The sequence below is a fragment of the Adiantum capillus-veneris genome, chromosome 30, assembly GCF_014529385.1.
Source record: "Adiantum capillus-veneris isolate H3 chromosome 30, ASM1452938v2, whole genome shotgun sequence".
NCBI classification, from domain to species: Eukaryota; Viridiplantae; Streptophyta; class Polypodiopsida; order Polypodiales; family Pteridaceae; genus Adiantum; species Adiantum capillus-veneris.
Window position 1 is genome coordinate 104,660,762 of NC_140960.1, and position 6,203 is coordinate 104,666,964.

Sequence of the window (6,203 nt, forward strand, 5' to 3'; positions counted from 1 at the left end):
CGAATCCCTTCCCCCATTCTTATTAGTATAAAATAAAATAGCGCCGCCGCCGACGGCGGCATGGCCCCTCTTACCCTTAAACCCCTTGCTCTTACTTAGCATCCCCCCATCTCTCTCTCTCTCTCTCTCTCTCTCTCTCTCTCTCTCTCTTGCATTGTTCCTCAATCAGTCCCTTAGTTGTTGCACGAAGCCTACGACTTTGCTTGGTTGCCAAAGGCTGCTCATCAGTATTCGGGGTATTTTACATTCTCTCTCTCTCTCTCTCTCTCTCTCTCTCTCTCTCTCTCTCTCCAAAAATAGTGTTAAATTTAAGAAAATAGAGTTAAGTTATGAAGCTTGGCAAGACTCTCTCTCTCTCTCTCTCTCTCTCTCTCTCTCTCTCTCATACACAAATGCAGACAGAGTCCACAACAGTGTTCCGAAAAGGGGGAAAAAGGGTGGTCATTTGGTCGGCATGTACAACATGGTGCAGGACTTGCAAACGCGTAGTCTCTCTAACTCTCCGCGACCCAAGAGAGGAAACGTGTGCCACTGAATATTTTCTTGATTTGTCAAGAGGAAGTATGTAAAAATTAGGTTATCTTGGGTTTCTACACTATTTTTCTCAATTTCTCGGCGAAATTTCTCCCTTTCCTCTTGCCCTCAACCGAATTTCTTGAAATTGAAATCGGCAAGATATTAAGCTGAGACACATTTTTTAGAACACTGCAATATCTCCTTGATTTTTCCAAGAGGAAATATGTAAGTTGGGTTATCTTTTCGGGTTTTTACACTATTCTTCTTGTGGAATTTCTGCCTTTCCTCTTGCCCTCAACCGGCATTTTTGAAATTGCAATCGGCACGATTATGTTGAGACACGTTTTTGACGAACACTGTAATCAGAATCAGACAGCGCTAAATAGTCTCTCTCTCTCTCTCTCTCTCTCTCTCTGTCTCTGTCTCTGTCGGGAGCCCTCCAACTCTCTCTCTCTCTCTCTCTCCTTCAAATATAAAAGTTAAAGGTAAATTTCAAAATTTGTAGGTCGGATTACACTTAACCTAGGTTATTTTCGAGCACTGAAATTTGTCATTGATCGAGGCGAGGCGAAAGCCCAGCTCGATCGTGCACAATATTGAGTCCAAGGCTGTGGCCAGGTTTTTGGGGACGTGGGATGCTAGTGAGAGCGGAGAACAGCATAAAGTGAATGGCAGCGATCATCGGCAAAATGTGAGAAACCTAGAAAGGATGGAAATGAGCAGAGAGCTTGGGTGCCTGATGCACATCGGTCACAAAGCCGGGACAGACCTTCATATCATCATCACCATCAGAAAAACCATAGATGGGAAGGCAAGGTTGTCAGTGATCAGAATAGAGACCCTGCGTCCACCATAGCCAGGGATCATGAAGGTGGGAAGACACAGGAATACACCCCTTACATGGCATCAAGAGCAAGGGAGCTTAAAGAAGAAGGCAATCGGAGATTTCAGAGAAAAGATTATTTGGGTGCTATGGATCAGTATGAGCTTGCCCTCAAGCTTACCCCTCCAAACCACTCAGATCGTGATGCCTTCCATAGCAATCGTGCCGCTTGCCTCATGTGCCAGATGAAGCCTGCTCAGCATGATGCTGCTATTCGAGAATGCAACCTTGCCCTCGAAGTCCACCCTGGCTTTTCGCAGGCTCTGCTTCGACGTGCTCGTGCTTATGAAGCTGTTGAAATCTTGAGCTTGCTCTTCAAAATGTGCAGCTCCTTTTGCAAGGGGATGTGAGTCGGGACCAAGATGCCCTTTTGCAAGGGGATGTGAGTCGGGACCAAGATGCCCTGGACATGGCCAAGCACATCCGCTTGTCCACGGGATGTCAAGGCGATGAAGCCCAGCAAGATCTTCAAGGTAGGCCTCCAACACCAGCCGTCAACAGGAGGTACGCACAGGACGGGTTCGAAACACCTCTGTGCACCCTCGCCTCTTGAGTCTCGACTCCTGATGCTCTTAACGCTGCTAGCCACAATAATTTCTATGTCACCGTGTGGTACGCTGGCCTTGACAACGCCATGAAGAGCCGTCGAGGTCGCGTCCATTGAAATCGGTGGATAAACCAACGCAATCAAAGCAACTCTCTCTCTCTCTCTCTCTCTCTGTCCCTCTCTCTCTCTCTCTCTCTCTCTCTCTCTCTCTGTGTATCCCTGTGCCACCGGGCTTCAAAATCCACTCGCCGGATCATCGTGCGCTTGCCATGTGGCAAGGGGGGGGAGCCGGAATTCCCTCCCCCATTAGCTATTAGTATAGATGCAGGTTGAAGCATTTTTTGCGAAAAACCATTCTCACAAACATACAAAAATCCTTTGAGACAATGTCTAGCAAGAAATTTGGCAAAATAAATGCGCAAAATTACACTATTTTTTGTACTTTTCGAATGAGAGGTTTTCCCTTTCCTCTCTCCTTTCAATCGGCTACTTTGGTTTTTCAATCAGCTCAAGGCTAAGGTGAGACACACTTTTCTCGAACATTGGGTTGAAGTACTACTTGTATAGACATGCTCGTGGCGTCTTCCAAGAAAAAGATATTTTCTTTTATGACCTCAAAAATGCATCTGGTTGGGTGGAAGTTGGCACATCCAATATATTAACTCCGTGTGGATGTTGTCAAGGAAATGCAAAGGCTATGTGGTCTTGAGATCATCCTCCTCCTCCTCTAAGGTTTTAGAGCCAAGTGGCCAGGTGCCCATACCAAGTGGTCGAGCGCCCACATCATCTTATTCTTAACATAAAGAACAATAAGGAGTGGATGAGAAATTCCTCCTTCTGAGCTCCACCCACATCGTGCACTTCGTCTTCCTCATCACACTCTTGCACGCCCCACAATTGGTATCAGAGCAAGGTTGCTCAAAGCGGCATCGATGTGTGTACAACCTTTAGCGGGAAGCTAAGGTTTAACAGTACACAGATTTAATTTCTTGTGTGGCAGACAGTGCAAACAACAGGTCGACTAATGATTGCTGATAAGTCTGGAAGCTGGAGCTGAAGAAACACCAAAGCTATGAACCTTACAGCTTTGGCAACGCAGAAAAAGCAAGCATAGCATTTATTTTGAATGCTACACAGAGCTGTGAAGTGGTGATTTTGCAATACAGGATACACACAGAGAGCTTGCAAGAGAAGCTCGGCAATTGCAAAGAGGGAGCGCCAAAAGTAAAAGGGAAAGAAAGCCGCGTTTTCCACGTTCCTGTGCACTTTCAGGTCGGATTTCGGTTCCGGTTGCTACTGTAGCGCGCTCGTCATCTCGAGAGTATTCCCAGCAGTTTTACCCCCTTTTTGAGCTTGTTTCAACCCTCAGAATCTCCTTCTGAGCAACACAACAAAAAGTACATTCTGGCATCAGTACATCTTGGCTTCGACGCACACACACAGTGTCTTCGGCATCGGCTTCTTCTTCGGATCTTGGTTTCGGCTACGGCGACCCGCACGACTCGGCATCCACATCCTCTCCATCGATTGCATACCTCCGGCAACGCACTCTGCGTCTGTTCCGATTTACAGACACGCTCTCCGACATCGATGGGAGAGCGAAGAGTACGGTTTCTGAGACTGCCACATAGCAGTTTCATGGTGGGAGTGCGTTTCTCACTCTCACTGAGTCTGCTAAGAGACTAGTTTCCTGAGCACATCGCTCAGAGGAAGAGTTTTTTCCATCGGCATCACAGGTGGTGTGAGCGTTGGAGTTTTGGCCGCAGATAGCTTTTTCGACCGAAGTGTAGTTTTCAACGACAACTTTACAGGTGGAGTTTTGCTTACACACAAGTGTTCTTACAACTTTCCGTGTACATTTGAGAGCGGTTTTACTGGTTTTTCCATATGCATTTTTGACACATGTATACATCTGTGGGGATATGTTTACAGGTACATGATTTTACATATTTTTTGTAGAAGATTTTTCTCAAGTAGGAGTATCATGCATGCATGCATTTAGGGTAGCACTTTACACGTGCTGTAAGCTCTTTTGAGAGCTATTTCCACGCTGGGACAAATTATATTTTCTTGCATACTTTGGCTCTTGTTTTTGCGTGCATGCTACACATTTGCAGTAATTGTTAGTCTCATGTACGTTATGTTGAGGATACTGTCCATGCACGCAATTGTGGAGCCTGTTTCCGCTTGATTTTGGCAGTTAGCTGGCCGTTTCTTAGACTCGGATCCGGAAGAGACTTTTCTTAGACTATGGCTAGTCATTGAGTTTGCATATACCTTTTGGAGGGTCGTGCGTGAGGTTTCATTTGAGTTGGGGTTTTCTCGGATGCATGAGACACTTTTGGTGATACATGTAGCTAGAGTTCCCCCTACTCATGGCCTTGACATAGGTTATGTATAGAGAGGGATAGGTGCTTCGATGCCTTGTTGGTAGTCTTTGGATAGTTATCAATAATGACACCTTATGCCCAATGTTTTGATTTTCATGCTATTTATGCATTTACTCTAGTTTTGAATTGAGATTTTGCTCTTTGTACAGAGGAGACTCTGTCGTATTTTTCCCGCGAGTACTCTATTGGTTTGTTGGCTTGCTTTGCCTATACATTTACTAAATTATTTGTTGTGATTTTAAACTCCGTGCAAAGGAAACTTTGCCAAAATGTTTGCAAAGATTCTTGCCATATATTCTTGCATTACATTCACTTTGTACACCCTCTTGTGAGTCATGGATTCTACTTCAGTGAAAGAGGATTATTACATCCGGAAGTTTGATGGCACAAACTTCACTATTTGGAAGCAGCATAAGCATGACATATTGATCAACAAAGGTCTTGCCGCACCATTGAAAGAGCACAAAGATGGGGCGCTTGCACAATTGATGAGTGGGAAGAGCTTGACGCTCATGCTATGGCTACCATATGCCTGCACCTTGGTGAGTCCATATTTTTCAGGATTATGGATAAGAAAAATGCAAGAGATTTGTGGGATAGCTTATGCTCAGCTTGGGATGGCAAGGGTGCATCCAACCAGGTTTTTCTCATGAAGAAGTTAATGCGATCAAACATGAAAGAGGGCGGAAGTGTTAGTTCACGCTTGAACGAGTTCAACAATTTGTTCTCACAGCTTACCGCCAAAGGGCTAAATTTTGACGATGAGACGAAGTCCATTTTCTTGCTATGTTCTTTGCCGCCATCATGGGACATGTTTAGCACATCCATAAGTAACTCTACGACAGGTGGTTCACTTACTTTTAGTGACGTTACTAGTGCTATGCTTACAGAAGAGATTCAACACCAATCTCAGGATTCTAGTGGACATGGTGATGCATACATGGCTAGTGGCCATTCTAACAAGCAAAGAGGCCGTGATAGAGGCAATGATCGTAGTCATGGTCGTAGGGTCGATCAAGGGATCGCACTTCTCAACAATTCATTAGGTGTCTTCTCTTTCCAGAATCTACCAAAGAATGCATCTTTTAATGAATCATAATCTGGGAAATCATTATGTGGAAACCCACGCAACCATTATATGGCCTTACCCTCCAAGGTAGCTTTCAGCTGCTGCAATTTTTCTGCATCTCTATACACAAGGATATATCTTGCAGCCATCCATTTCGTCTCAAACTGGCCAATGTGACAATGAGGGTCTTCTTTCTTCTAACCCTTGAAAGTCCTAAACTTAACCTTGAGATTAGAAATTTGGTTAGGTTTTCTAGCCATCCTCCTTGGTATGGGTTGTGCCCCAGCAACTGTCAGATTGTATACCAACTGACTCCTTGCCACCCCAACTACCATGTCTACAACTGAAGCAAAGACAGCATGACGTCTTGCCAAGTGCTCTCTAGAAACTCTCTCTTCTATTGTACCCAAATTGTAGGGCTTCTCCAGCCTATGGAATGACTGATGTGTGCTCCCTACCATCATTCTCATATCTGAATGGATATGGCTGATGAAATGGTTTTTTCTCTCCTTCCCCTTGTTGATTGTTTATGTTTTGTTCTACCAGCGTCTTCTTGCTACTGAACGCATAAAATGGATATCACCAACTCTCCTCCTTTCCCTTTTGAACATGCATCCATCTAATTTGCAAGGACTCTAAAGTTTATTCTTAATTGGTGTTGCAGGGCAGGGCGGGCTATTCTACCCTTTGCATCACTACCTGTCGTGATTACAACAGCCAGTAGGCACTCACGCAATGATGGGCCTCGTGCTACATGCATGATAGTGAGGCACACACATAGAGGGCAACGCCGGCTAT

The 6,203-nt window shown here is 44.9% G+C and overlaps 1 pseudogene; it reads left to right on the forward strand.

The window, feature by feature from the left end:
• Positions 1-972: 972 nt before the first annotated feature.
• Positions 973-1,999, forward strand: LOC147418562 (protein CLMP1 pseudogene; annotated as a pseudogene).
• The last annotated feature ends 4,204 nt before the right edge of the window (positions 2,000-6,203 follow it).